The sequence below is a fragment of the Pan troglodytes genome, chromosome 10, assembly GCF_028858775.2.
Source record: "Pan troglodytes isolate AG18354 chromosome 10, NHGRI_mPanTro3-v2.0_pri, whole genome shotgun sequence".
NCBI classification, from domain to species: Eukaryota; Metazoa; Chordata; class Mammalia; order Primates; family Hominidae; genus Pan; species Pan troglodytes.
The window spans coordinates 63,892,494-63,907,005 of record NC_072408.2 but is presented as its reverse complement, the minus strand read 5'-3'; the positions used below and the strand labels follow the sequence as shown (position 1 = coordinate 63,907,005).

The window sequence follows — 14,512 nt, the reverse complement described above, 5'->3', positions numbered from 1 at the left end:
AGCCTCCCAAAGTGCTGGGATTACAGGTGTGAGCCACCCCGCCTGGCCAACTTTTTATTTTTATTTTTAATAGAGATGGGGTCTCCTTACATTGCCCAGGTGTGCAATGTAAGTCTCGAACTCCTAATCTCAAATGATCCTCCTGCCTTGGCCTCCCAAAGCGGTCATGAGCCACCACGCCCAGCCATGAAAATCAGTCCAAGAGGTCTAGCACTTCTTGCGTAGCACTTCAGAATACAATAGGTCATGATCACTTTAATCAGATAGGGCCAATGGAGATATGCAGACCCTAGTTCCAGGCCCACTCAATGAGACATGATAAATACTGAGAGGGGTATAGGGGGGTTGGGGTCACTGAGCCTGTGCTGTGTTGACAAGAGAAGTTCAATGTGGCAGTCAAACTTAGCATCCAAAGTGGGCCACCATCTCTAGATGGCGTCTACACGGTCAGCAAAAGGGGCCGTAAGATTTAGTTGTTGCAAATGGTGACAGAAAGGAGCATCCAAGGCATCTGGCATTCGGAAATCCAGGCAAGCAAGGTGGCGGGGGTCGGGGGGTGGTGGCTCACACCTGTAATCCCAGCACTTTGGGAGGCCGAGGCAGGTGGAACAGCTGAGATCAGGAGTTCAAGACCAGCCTGGCCAACATGGCGAGACCCTGTCTCTACTAAAAATACAAAATTAGCCAGGCGTGGTGGCGCACACCTATAATCCCAGCTACTTGGAAGGCTGAGGTAGGAGAATCGCCTGAACCCAGGGAGGTGAAGGTTGCAGTGAGCCGAGATTGCGCCACTGTGCTCCAGCCTGGGAGACAGAGTGAGACTTTGTCTCCAAAAAATAAAATAATATAATATAAAATTCCAGGCAAGCAGCATCAGGAAGTCTATCATGGAATCACAGGTTCTCTCCAGTTGTAATAAGAAGTCAAGAGGATATAGTGGGTTGAATTGTGTCCCCAAAAAGGTGTGTCCAAGTCCTAATCCCTATACCTGTGAATGTGATCTTATTCAGAAATAAAATATTTGCAGATGTAATTGAGGATCTCATCTTGAGATCCTTAATGCAGTGCAATTATAGCTGAGTGGGCCCTAAACCCAATGACTGGTGTCCTTATAAGAAAAGGGAGATTTGAGATATTGAGACACACAGAGGCGAAGATCATGTGAAGACAGAGACAGAGCTTGGAATGTTGTTGCCACAAGCTAAGGAGTGCCAAGCGTTGCCAGCAGACACCAGAAGCTAGGAGAGAGGGATGGAATGGATTCTCCCTGGGGGTCCCCCAGAAGGAATCAGCCCTCCTGACACCTTGGTTTTAGCCTTGTGGCATCTAAAACTGTGAGAAAATTAACTTCTGTTATTTAAACCACCAAGTTTGTGGTAATTGGTTGCAGCAGCCCTAGGAAATTAATGTAGAGTGGAACCTGCAAGGGCCCAGCCTGAAAAAGGAACTAGAGACCTAGGTAGGTTACCAGAGCAGAACCCAAGATACTAGGACCGAGGGCTCCTGGAGAGAGACACTTGCATATAAGGCAGAAGCTAAATTCTAAGGACCTACGTACAATGACAAAGTCTAAATACAAAAGACGGTGACAGGACTTGGTAGAAGGTCCAAGCAGAACCCATTTGTAGCAGAAAATGGGGCAGGGATAGGCCTGAAAATCCACATCAAGTGTCCTCATCTATGGGAAGGAAAAGCTCTAAACAGACCAGAAACTGAAACAGGGTAGTGTTTTTGTTGTTGTTGTTGTTGTTTTAAAAGCAGAGACAAAGTCTCGCTATATTGCCCAGGCTGGTCTCAAACTCATGGGCTCAAGCAATCCTACCACCTCAGCCTCCCAAAGTGCTGGGATTACAGGCATGAGCCACTATACCCAGCAGGATTTGGGTTTTAAAAGGTCAATCAACAACTTCATCTTTCTTCCCTAAGATTGGAACCAATTGAGAAATAAGATATAGGATGCCAACAGATGGAGAACAGCTTCTATTATTAAATGTAGCCTCTGTCAATGCTAAAGCCGGCTGGGCACGGTGGCTCACACCTGTAATCCCAGCACTTTGGGAGGCTGAGGTGGGCAGATCACCTGAAGTCAGGAGTTCAAGACCAGACTGGCCAACATGGCAAAACCCCATCTCTACTGAAAATACAAAAATTAGCCAGGCGCAATGGCGCACACCTGTAATCCCAGCTACTCGGGAGGCTGAGGCAGAAGAATCACTTGAACCTGGGAAGCGGAGGTTGTGGTGAGTGCAGATAGCACCACTGCACTCCAGCCTGGGTGACAGAGTGGACTCTGTCTTTAAAAAAAAAAAAAAAAAAGGTAAAGCTGATCTGAAGAAAGAGCAGGTCTGTGGCAGAGAAGATTTGCTACATTACTTTCCATCCCTTCAATCTTTTCTTCCCGCTGACCAAACCCTGGCTCAGGCCACCGAAAGGGATATTTGAATCTGTAGAGCATCTACATTTAGTTCAGTATTGCTGTCCCATGTAAGCCCCAGGTGGGAAGAAAATAGAAGACTCTCCAATGCTTGCTAACTTTAATTAGATTAGCGCCATCCAATGGAGAAATGAAGACCATGAACTACTTTGCAAACCTAGCAGGCAGGGGAGGGGTGAAGTGGGGGCCAACAGTGTTACTGTAGTAGAAGTTCCTCTACATGGAAACGTGAGGCAAGAGGAAAGGAAGTTCCTCCCTTATTAGCCACCTATTGGTGGCTGTTTAATCAGAATCCATCCCCTCCTCCTTCGTTGTGTAGTGTTCATGTCCTTCAGATGGTATTGGGTTTACACCTAGCTCTAGGATGTCTTTGTGAACCTATATTCCTTTTAAGAGTTACTGACTCAGGGATGAACAGTTATCCTAAGCTGGTCTAATTAGGATGAGGTTCAGAACTTTTGTTTGATAGTTGGAGAAAGGAACATCCTCTTCTTACCTTGGGTGTAAATATGATATATACAGTCCCAAAATTACCAGTAGCCTTACAAGGAAAGCCAGGCCAAGGATGAAGCCAATATACAGAATGGAGCAGAGCCAAGAATATCACTGAAAAGTAGATTATATTATAAACTCTGGCTCAAATCATACAGGAAGCCTACTCAATATCTGGAATTTGTCAGTTAATGTGAGCCAATGAATTCCTTTTATTGTTTCAGCCAGTTTGAGTTATTTTCTTTAACTTTCAACTGAATGTTTACTCTCAAAATAAGGGGAATAGTCTCTAAGATCCCGTCCAGTTTAAAAAAAAAAAAAAAAAAAAAAACCTTATGAATCTAAAAGGAGGCCAGGCGCGGTGGCTCACACCTGCAATCCTAGCACTTTGGAAGGCCGAGGCGGGCAGATCACGAGGTCAGGAGATCGAGACCATTCTGGCTAACACGGTGAAACCCCGTCTCTACTAAAAATGCAAAAAATTAGCCGGGCGTAGTGGCGCATGCCTGTAGTCCCAGCTACTCAGGAGGCTGAGGCAGGAGAATGGCATGAACCTGGGAGGCGGAGCTTCCAGTGAGCTGAGATCGCGCCACTGCACTCCAGCCTGGGCGACTAAGCGAGACTCCGCCTCCAAAAAAAAAAAAAAAAAAAACTGAAAGGAAAGAAATATAATTCCATATTCTAGAAAAAGCCCCAGAACTAGCTCTTCTTTCTTCTTTTCTTTTTTTTGGGGGGACGGAGGCTCGGTCTGTTGTCCAGGCTGGAGTGCAGTGGCGCGATCTCGGCTCACTGCAAGTTCTGTCTCCCGAGTTCACGCCATTCTCCTGCCTCAGCCTCCTGAGTTGCTGGGACTACAGGCGCCCGCCACCACGCCCGGCTAATTTTTTTTTTTTTTTTTTTTTTTTTTTTTTTTTTGTATTTTCAGGACAGACGGGGTTTCACCGTGTTAGCCAGGATGGTCTCAATCTTCTAACCTCATGATCTGCCCACCTCGGCCTCGCAAAGCGCTGGGATTACAGGCGTGAGCCTCCGCGACCGGCCAGAACTAGCTCTTCTTAAGGATGTGACAGTGATCTGCACTAGAGCTTCAGGCAGCTAAGGTAGGCTTTCCTGGAAATCAGCCCATAAGATGAGAAAGAAATCTTTTTTTTTTTTTTTTGAGAAGGAGAGTCTCGCTGTGTCACCCAGGCTGGAGTGCAGTGGCGCAATCTCGGCTCACTGCAACCTCTGCCTCCCGGGTTCAAGCGATTCTCCTGCCTCAGCCTCCTGAGTAGCTGGGATTACAGGCGTGTGCCACCACGTCCAGCTAATTTTCGTGTTTTTAATAGAGACGAGGTTTCACCATCTTGGCCAGGCTGGTCTTGAACTCCTGACTTTGTGATCTAACCACCTCGGCCTCCCAAAGTGCTGGGATCACAGGCATGAGCCACTGCGCCTGGCCCAAGATGAGGAAGAAATTTTAGCAGCCTTCTGCAGAAGGTATTTTCCTGGGTTGGCTGGGTTCCTTCCACCAAACCAAAATCAAGAGTATATGAGTAGCAATTAAAATGCAGATTTTCTATCAAAAGTTAGACTACTCATACCCTCTGATTCATCAATTCTGCATCTCAGAATTTCTCCTACAGAAATATGCAAGTAAAGAATATGTGTACAACAACGTCCCCTGAAACATTGCTCATTATATTTAAAAGTGGAAACAATCTTATTTCTACCAATAGGAAATAGGAAGCAGTTAGCTGGGTGTGGTGGCTCACATCTGTAATCCCAGCACTCTGGGAGGCAGGAGGTTCCTTTGAGCCTAGGAGTTCAAGACTAGTCTGGGCAACATGATGAAACTCTGCCTCTATTAAAAATAAAAAGTAAAAAATATAAAAAAAAATTTTTTAATAAAAATAAAAAAGACAAAAAATGAAGTGGTTAAATAGATTCTGGTATATCTGATACAATGCATGCTAAGAATGAGGTTACACTGATGGAAAAAATATCTAATATATGGCTGAATATAAAAGGCAAGAAAAGACGGCTGGGTGTGGTGGCTCACACCCATAATCCCAACACTTTGGGAGGCTGAGGTGGGCGGATCACTTGAGGTCAGGAGTTCAAGACCAGCCTGGCCAATATGGTGAAACCTCGTCTCTATTAAAATTACAAAAAATTAGCCAGGCTTGGTGGTGCGCGCTTATAGTCCCAGCTACTTGGGAGGCTGAGTCAGGAGAATCACTTGAATCTGGGAGATGGAGGGTTGCAGTGAGCTGAGATCGTGACACTGCACTCCAGCCTGGGCAACAGAATGAGACTCCATCTCAAAAAAAAAAAAGCAAGAAAAGAAAAATATATAGTTCCTATTTTTGTGTTAAAAATAAACTGTATACATGTTTGTGCATGAAAACATCTGAACAGCTTCCATTTGTTATTTTTCATATTTCTATATTGTTAAAAAATTGACAACAGGCATCTATTGCTTTTTGTAATTCAAAGCCTTTCTTTCTTAAGTCCGTGTGTGTTTCTGTGAGAAAAGATGATCAGCATTGTGAATCATGGCTATTCTTATATAAATCACTCAAATTTGTAACTATTATAATGACTTATTAGTGAGACTAATTTGAATAACTATACATATATGCATATGTATACATGGATGCATGAACATTCATTAATTACTCAACAATTCTTATAATGCCTACTATATGCCAGGTAATGTTCCAGGGATATATCAATGAATAAAATCCTAGAGATATATAATGCTGTACATATATACATTCAAAATAGTCTGAAGAGTATAAATAACTATGAAATTGAAAGGATTAGCCAGGTGTGATGGCATGTGCCTATAACCCCAGCTACCCAGGAGACTGAGGTGGGAGGATTGCTTGAGCCCAGAGTTGCAGGTGGAAGTGAGCTATGATCGCACCACTGCACTCCAGCCTGAGTGACAGAACAGAGACTTTGTTTCTAAAAAAATAAAAATAAAAAAAGAGAAATGAAACAAAGTTTGCATAATTTTCAATCATCAAAAAAACCAATTTGGCTACTCAGTGATTAACTTGATTTTATGTTACAAATTTGTAATCTTTCTTAATTCCATCTAAAAACCTTAAGGTTGAAAACACTCCAGTAGCCAACTGAATAACACTATCAGTCTTGATCTGAGTATATTTTGGATCCAGCATCTTTAAACTCTGGCCACATGCCAGACTTTGAACCTGAGTTCTCTGTTACAGACTTCACATGTGATTTCTCTCTCTCGCTCTCTTTTTCTTTTTCTTTTTTTTTTTTTGAGATGGAGTCTCACTCTGTCACCCAGGCTGGAGTGTAGTGGTGCGATCTCAGCTCACTGCAACCTCCACTTCCCGAGCTCAAGTGATTCTCCTGCCTCAACCTCCCATGTAGCTAGGATTATGGGTGCCTGCCACCATGCCCCCTGCTACATACAATTTCTCTTGTTCTTTTTTTTTATTTTTTATTTTTTTTTGAGATTAGGTCTCACTCCGTCACCTAGGCTAGAGTACAGGCACAATCATGGCTCACTGAAGCCTCCACCTCCCAGGTTCAAGTGATCCTCCCACTCAGCCTCCCGAGTAGCTGGATCACAGGCATATACCAGCACACTTGGCTAATTTTTGTTTGTTTGTTTGTAGAGACTGAGTTTTGCTGTGTTGCTCATGCTGGTCTTGAACTCCCAGACTTAAATGATCTGCCCACCTCAGCCTTGTGAAGTGTTGGGATTACAGGCATGAGCTATGGAGCCTGGCCTTCACATGCAATTTCTAACACCTCTTTTAAATCACAGAAATCTCACTCATCTATTCTTTCCCACTTTGAATTCAGAGGCACTTGTAACTGGTCCCACACCTTTTAGTACTGCAATATTATTCTAGGTGTATTAATTGTTTTAGTCTGTTTGGCCTGCTGTGACAAAATGCCATAAACTGAGTGGCTTATAAACAACAGAAATTTATTTACTGTAGTCTGGAGGCTGGGTAGTCCAAGGTACCAGCAAATTCATTGTCTGGTGAAGGCTAGTTTCCTGGATGATAGATGGCACCTTCTCACTGTGTCCTCAGGTGGTAAAAAGAAAAGAACTAGTTCTCCTGGGGTCTCTTTTATAAAGGCACTAATCCCACTGATAAGGTACCCGCCTTCATGACCTAATCATCTCCCAAAGGCTCTACCTCCCAACACCTCACATTGGGGGTTAGGATTTCAACATGTGAATTTGGGGAAGACACAAACATTCAGACAATAACATTAATGTTTTCTTCCCTACTTGTGCAGCTAAGAGCTTCCGGAGGTAGGGAGCTGTTTTCTCTCACCTCACATCCACACATCACACAGTTTATACTTTCAGAAGACTGATTGATTAAATGCATCCCTCAGCCTCCCCAACAAAGGTCGTATATCTACTCTAAAAATAGAACACAAATCCTCTGTCCTTTTTAGTCATAATCAATGTGACTGTTCATAAGGCAATTATTTTAAGTTTAGCAATTTAGCCATAATCCCATTATTGAATTAGGCTTGAAATCTTAGAAACTTCAGGATGTTTATTTGCCATGGCTCCCTTCTAAGCAAACATCATCCTCCAAGTCTGTATCCCCTCCACAGGCATCATTTCTAAGGAGCAATGTTAGCTTACATAATAGTTTTTGGAAAATGTTTTGGAAAGTATCTATTCTGTTTGAGGAAAAGTATGGACTCATTCTCCTCTCTCTCTCTTAAGAATTCTTCTCCTATGACTATTTCCTTTAACTTCAGACTCAAACAGTAATTAAAGATGGCAAGAAAAATGCCAGGAGAAAAGCCCATTTAATTGTACGGTTGGAATAATTGTTCCTGACTTCTAGCTTGCCCATTGTAATTTTGTGGGTGGGGGGAGGAAAAAAAATTAGTATCAGACTGCAGCAATCTCCAAACGAGCCAAAATTATAATCTGGTGAGTGCCTATTTAAAGTAACAGAATCCAAGGCAACATAAGAGGCTTAATTTTGGCTATGCATGTTATTACCTAACAGTAGGAGAGAGCATTATCTAGTAGCAAAAAGCCAGGAGCATGAATCAACCACTTTAGATTTATACTCCCCTTTAGAGTTTATGATGGATAAAATAACTTTATGTCCCTGTGTTTAGCTTCTCTGTCCTTAATATATAAGCAAACTCTCTATCACTCAGCAAAATTGTTGTCTATATAAGCTGACAAAAACATCAAGCTCCTCAGACAGGTTGACTAGTAAATAAATGGCCCAACACAAAAAGGGTAATCTCAGTTTTAATTTTTTTTTAATTGACAGATAAAATTGTATGTATTTACTGTGTATAACAATATTTTGAAGTATATATACATGGTATAATGACTAAATCTAGCTAACATATGCATTACCTCTAATCTCAATTTAAATTGGGGAAATCATACTTTTCTTTTACTTTTTTTTTTTTTTTTTTTTGAAATGGAGTCTCCCTCTGTTGCTCAGGCTGGAGTGCAGTGGGACTACAGGCGTTTGCCACCATGTCCAGCTAATTTTTTTTGTATTTTTAGTAGAGACAAGGTTTCACCGTGTTGGCCAGACTGGTCTCAAACTCTAGACCTCAGGTGATCTGCCAGCTTCAGCCTCCCAAAGTGTTGGGATTACAGGCGTAAGCCACCTCACCTGGCCATATTTTTCTTTTTCTATTTTCAATTTTAAAAAATGTATTATTAAGTAGAGACAGGGCCTCACCATATTGTCCAGGCTGGTCTCCAGCTCCTGGGCTCAGACAATCCTCCTGCCTCTGCCTACCAAAGTCCTGGAATAACAGACGGCAGACATGAGCCACTGAACTTGCCCCATATTTTTCAAAAGTGAAATTTTGCAGGCACCTGTAGTCCCAGCTACTCAGAAGGCTGAGGTGGGAAGATCCCTTGAGCCCAGGAGTTCAAATCCAGCCTGACAACACAGCAAAATCCCATCTCAAAAAGAAAAAAAAAGGCTGGGTGCGGTATGGTGGCTCATGCCTGTAATCCCAGCACTTTGGGAGGCCAAGGCAGGCAGATCACCTGAGGTCAGGAGTTCAAGACCAGCCTGGCCAAGGTGGTGAAACCCTGTCTCTACTAAAAATACAAAAATTAGCCAGGCGTGGTGGTGGGCACCTGTAATCCCAGCTACTTGGGAGGCTGAGGTGGGAGAATTGCTTGAACCCAGGAGGCAGAGGTTGCAGTGAGCTGAGATCACGCCATTGCACTCCAGCCTGGGAAACAGGAGGGAAACTTCATCTCAGAAAAAAAAAGAAAGAAAAAAAAAGTGAAATCTTTTCTCTAAGGTAGATTATACAGCCGATCCTGAACAACACTGGTTTGAACTGTGTGGGTCTGCTTATATACCAATTTTCTTCTGCCTTTGCTGCCCCTGAGACAGCCTGTTCTTCCTCCTCCTCCTCAGCCTACTCAATATGAAGATGATGAGGATAGAGACTTTTATGAGGAGCCACTTCCACTTAATAAACAGTAAACATACTTTCTCTTCCTTATGATTTTCTTCACATTTTCTTTTACTTAGCTTACTTTAAGAATACAATACATAACACATATAATATACAAAATATGTGTTAATCAACTGTTTATATTATCCATAAGGCTTGTGCTGTGTAGTAGGTTATTAGTAGTTAAATTCTGGGGGAGTCCAAAGTTAAATGCAAATTTTCTACTTGAGGAAGTGTCGGTGCCCCTAACGCCTATGTTCAAGAGTCAACTGTAATTCAAGTTATACATTTTAATTTTTTTCTTACACTAGTAAATACCAGACTGAGAGGATTGAAGGTTTGACTCATTTCACACATCTTTGCTTGATCTCCTTAGCTTTTATAAACATTATTAAAGGTACGGTCCTTTGTGATTAAATTATTATCATACATGTGATATGAAATAGACTTCTGAGCTGGGCATGGTGGCTCATGCGTGTAATCCCAGCAACTCAGGAGGCTGAGGCCAGAGGATCACTTGGGGCCAGGAGTTTCAGAGCAGCCTGGCAACATAGCAAACTCCATTTCTAAAAATTATTTAATTAATTCAATAAGAAAAATTTTTAAATGACTACTAAAAAAATCACAAAAATAATAGCATATTTTAGCCTTTAAAAATTAGTAGAGATTGGGTGCAGGGGCTCACGCCTATAATCCCAGCACTTTGGGAGGCTGATGTGGGAGGATCACTTGAGGCTAGGAGTTTGAGACCAGCCTGGGCAACATAGTGAGAACCTGTCTCAACAAAAAATACAAAATCTAGCCAGATTTGGTGCCATGTGCCTGTAGTCCCAGCTACTTGGGAGGCTGAGATGGGATGTGTAGAAAGTAAAAAGTTTTCTCTTCAAAATTTCCCTTCTTGTTAAAGAATAAATCATAAGTGTTAGAAGTAATAGTTTCTTTTAAAGAGTAACTTCCCTCAAGCCTCCTTGCTTTATACTAATAACTCTTGGTTAAGCCCTATCCTATGTAGCTGCTAGATATAAGGGAATGAGTACATTCTATGTCTTTGTACTTTAACCAAGATATTTGTTTCCTTTCATAAGCAACTTCCTCTTTTTCTTTGTTCTCCTTTGCTTTTACCTATTTAGGAAAGTTTTAAGTTATTAGCCAGTCAGGTTTAATTTAGATTGTGAGGTCCAGCTCCAGCCAATGGAGACAGGACACATTAGCAGGGACAAGCTGTGTAAGGAATAAAATTGCTTCCCTCCTTTGTTCGGGTGTGGTCTCACCATTGTTCCATCTGTGAGGAGCACCCTTTCTGCAGAAGGTAAAATTGCCTTGCTGAGAAAACTTTTTGTCTAAATGCTGATTTTTCCTTGCGGTACCAAGGAACAAGCATTCTATTTCTAAATAAACATTTTTGGCGGGGGAGGGATAGCATTAGGAGATATACCTAATGCTAAATGACGAGTTAATGGGTGCAGCACACCAGCATGGCACATGTATACATATGTAACTAACCTGCACATTGTGCACATGTACCCTAAAACTTAAAGTATAATAATAATAAAATAAAAAAATTTTAAAAAAAACAACAACATTTTACTTCTAACAGGAGGGTGGCTTGAGCCTGGAAGATCAAAGCTGCAGTGAGCCATGATTGTTCCACTGCACTCCAGCCTGGGTGTCACAGTGAGACTTTGTCTCAAAAAAAAAAAAAATGAAAATACATAAAAATGAAAAATAGAAATGAATAGAGAAAATAATAGGTAACCCTCAGACATCAGTTTTGAAATTTTAAGTTATTAAGAACATAAAATTTAAAAAAGAACATAAAATTCAAGCTTACAATACCCACTTAAGCCTTTTTATAAATTCCCTTTCTACAAATCTATTATAGTTATCTATAAACTGAATCCATTATAAATACCAGTGAAAAGAGTGAGTGAAGAATATCTTACTTAGGGATGTATACTATATGAGGTATAGCTAGAAATTTTAAAATATGGTGGAGCCACCTTGTCAACATTGTTGGGTAAAAAGTGAGTTCTGGAGATGCCTCTAAGACAACATACAGCCAGATTATAATAAAGAAATAAGACAATAACAGAATTTAAAATGTTTAACTTTTAAAAAGTTACCAAAAAATGGAAAGCTTATAAGGTTAATATCTGAATTTAGGCACTAAAATATTGTCCATCTTGTAATGTATTTTAAAATGTTATCACTGGCTACAGGCAGGCATTAGCTACACAAACGTAGCAATTAATGTGACAGCAGTTGAGTGTTGAGGCCAAATTAGAGGGAATTATTTATTCTTGTTGCTAAGATTGGAAGTGTATAGGAGGCACCCAGAAGCTACTATAAAAGAGGTTATGGTTAAATACACACTACTTTTTATATTCGTATTGAAACATACAATTTCACAAAATCCTTTCAAGAAAAGCAACCCTAAAGCAAGTGAAAGGTAGAAAACAATTGCAATCTCATGTCTGTTTTGAACAAATCTCGAATAACTATTGAGCTTTTTTCTTAAACTTTTTGTTATAGAAATTTCCAAACACACACAAAATAGAAAGAATAGAATAATGAGCACCCATGTATCTATTACCCAGATTCAACATTTATCAACATATGGCAACATTTATCAACATATGGCCAATCTATTTCATTTACAACCCCTCTGCTCTCACCCCCTGCACACTAGATTATTTAAAATCAACTGTTGGTCAGGGCATGGTGGCTCATGCCTGTAATCCCAGGACTTTGGGAGGTCAAGGCAGGTGGATCACTTAAAGTCAAGAGTTGGAGACCAGCCTGACCAACATGGTGAAACCCTGTCTCTACTAGAATACAAAAATTCACCAGGCATGGTGGTGTGCACCTCTAATCCCAGCTTCTCAGGAGGCTGAGGCAGGAGAATTGCTTGAACCCAAGAGGCAGAGGTTGCAGTGGGCCAAGATTGTGCCACTACATTCCAACCTGGACTATAGAACGAGACTCCGTTTCAAAAAAATAAAAAATAATAAAAAAATTAAAAATAGGCTGGGCACAGTGGCTCATGCCTGTAATCCCAGCACTTTGGGAGGCCAAGGCGGGCAGATCATGAGGTCAGGAGATCGAGACAATCCTGGCTAACACAGTGAAACCCCATCTCTACTAAAAATGCAAAAAATTAGCCGAGCGTGGTGGCTGGAACCTGTGGTCCCAGCTACTCAGGAGGCTGAGGCAGGAGAATGGTGTGAACCCGGGAGGCGGAGCTTGCAGTGAGCTGAGATTGTGCCACTGCCCTCCAGCCTGGGCGACAGAGCGAGACTCCGTCTCAAAAATAAATAAATAAATAATAAATTAAAATTCTAAAAATTAAATTAGAAAAATAAATTAAAAAATCAACTGTCAGGCCAGGCATGATGGCTCATACTTGTACTCCCAGCGCTTTGGGAGCCCAAGGTGGGCAGATCACTTGAGGTCAGGAGTTCAAGACCAGCCTGGCCAATATGGTGAAACCCTGTTTCTACTAAAAATACAAAAATTAGCTGGGCATGGTGGCAGGCAACTGTAATCCCAGCTACTCGGAAGGCTGAGGCAGGAGAATCACTTGAACCTGGGAGGTAGAGGTTGCAGTGAGCCAAGATGGTGCCACTGAACTCCAGCCTGGGGAACAGAGCAAGACTCTGTCTCAAAAAAAAAAAAAAAAAAAATCAACTGTCAGATATCACATCAGGTCATTCCATCAGAAAATACTGTAATACGTATATCTAGGAGATAAAACTCTTTTTGTCTTTTCAAGGCACAATCAGAATTCCAGTGTCACATCTACAAAAAATGAACCCCTTAATATCACATAACATACAGTCGGTAATATTAAAAGTCTTACTGGTCAGGCACAGTGGGTCATGCATGTAATCCCAGCACTTTAGGAGGCCTAGGTGGGAGGTTCACTTGAGCCCAGGAGTTCAAGACCAGCTTGGGTGACCCTATCCCTACAAAAAAATTTTTTTTAATAAAAATAAAAAAATAGGTCTTACTTACAGTCACATAGCTTAGATAATATTTAGTAGTAATATAAAATGTTTTCAAATTGAACTATATAGGAATCTAAATTTTTGAGATTATTTCCATGTAATACTTGAATTGTTTGTTGTATTAAAATTACCCTAAATTGAACATATCTTATAAACCACATTCCCATGTTTAACAGATAGGTTGGTTAATTTTATCCAAGGACTAGGAATATAGCAAGTTGATTACAGGACAAGAAACAGCAAAACTGAAATCCAACTTCTCTGCTTTTGAAAATAACCTCTCTGAACTCAGAAAAGGAGTAATATCTCGATAGCCTACTTGCTAAAGCCATGGCTACTTTTGAACTGGTTTGTACTGCTATTGTTGCACTCAATGTTAAAATATTAAAATTCTTCTGAAAAGGTTGGTAACCAGCTACTACCCTGTACTCCCAACCCGAACCTACCAGATTCTCTTCCCCCACTCCCCAAACCCTGACTTCTCTGCCCCTGGGAAGAGCAGGCCTGGGCTCCCCGCTCCACATCCCTTTTCACATGGCATCTGCATGTGGTCTGTACAGCAAGGTAGTTGGACTTCTTAAGTGCAGGTCAGGGTTCGCAAGAGCAAAATGTGGAAGATACCAGTCTTTCCAATACTTAAGCCTGGACTTAGCACAGCATCACTTCTGCCATATTTTATTGGTTAATAGAGTCACAAGGCCAGCCTAGATTCAAGGAACTATACTGGGGCCTGCATACCAGGAGTGTTTCATGGGGTCAAGGGAGGTGGAGGTAATCAATGAAACTGGCAAGCACACCATGCCAAGGTTCAGTATATTTTACCTATTGTATGACTATCTGGCAGCTGAGAAGAAAAGAAATACTCTAAATGGCTCAGCTGTATTGCAAATTATAGCATCTTTCCTAATGCAGAGTTGTACAAACTAGAGTAGAGAGGGCTTATGAGCTATTTTGAGTATAGGAGTCTTTGCAGCAACTTGATCAAAAAGCATACACCTAGATATGGAAATATTTTGTTATACAAACTCTTTGTAGATATACGTGTTATAATGAAATTTCCAAGCTGGGTAAGGTGGCTCACACCTGTAATCCCAGCACTTTGGGAGGCCAAGGTGGCCAGATTGCT

The 14,512-nt window shown here is 41.4% G+C and overlaps 1 long non-coding RNA gene across 1 annotated transcript in view; it reads left to right on the top strand.

Annotated features, from left to right (window-relative positions):
• The window catches only part of LOC107967545 (uncharacterized), a 47,446-nt gene that overhangs the window by 6,541 nt on the left and 26,393 nt on the right, over positions 1 to 14,512 (top strand). Inside the window, exon 2 of the long non-coding RNA XR_010148328.1 lies at positions 3,852 to 4,026. This is a non-coding gene — a long non-coding RNA (uncharacterized LOC107967545). The remainder of the gene's footprint in view (positions 1 to 3,851; positions 4,027 to 14,512) is intronic.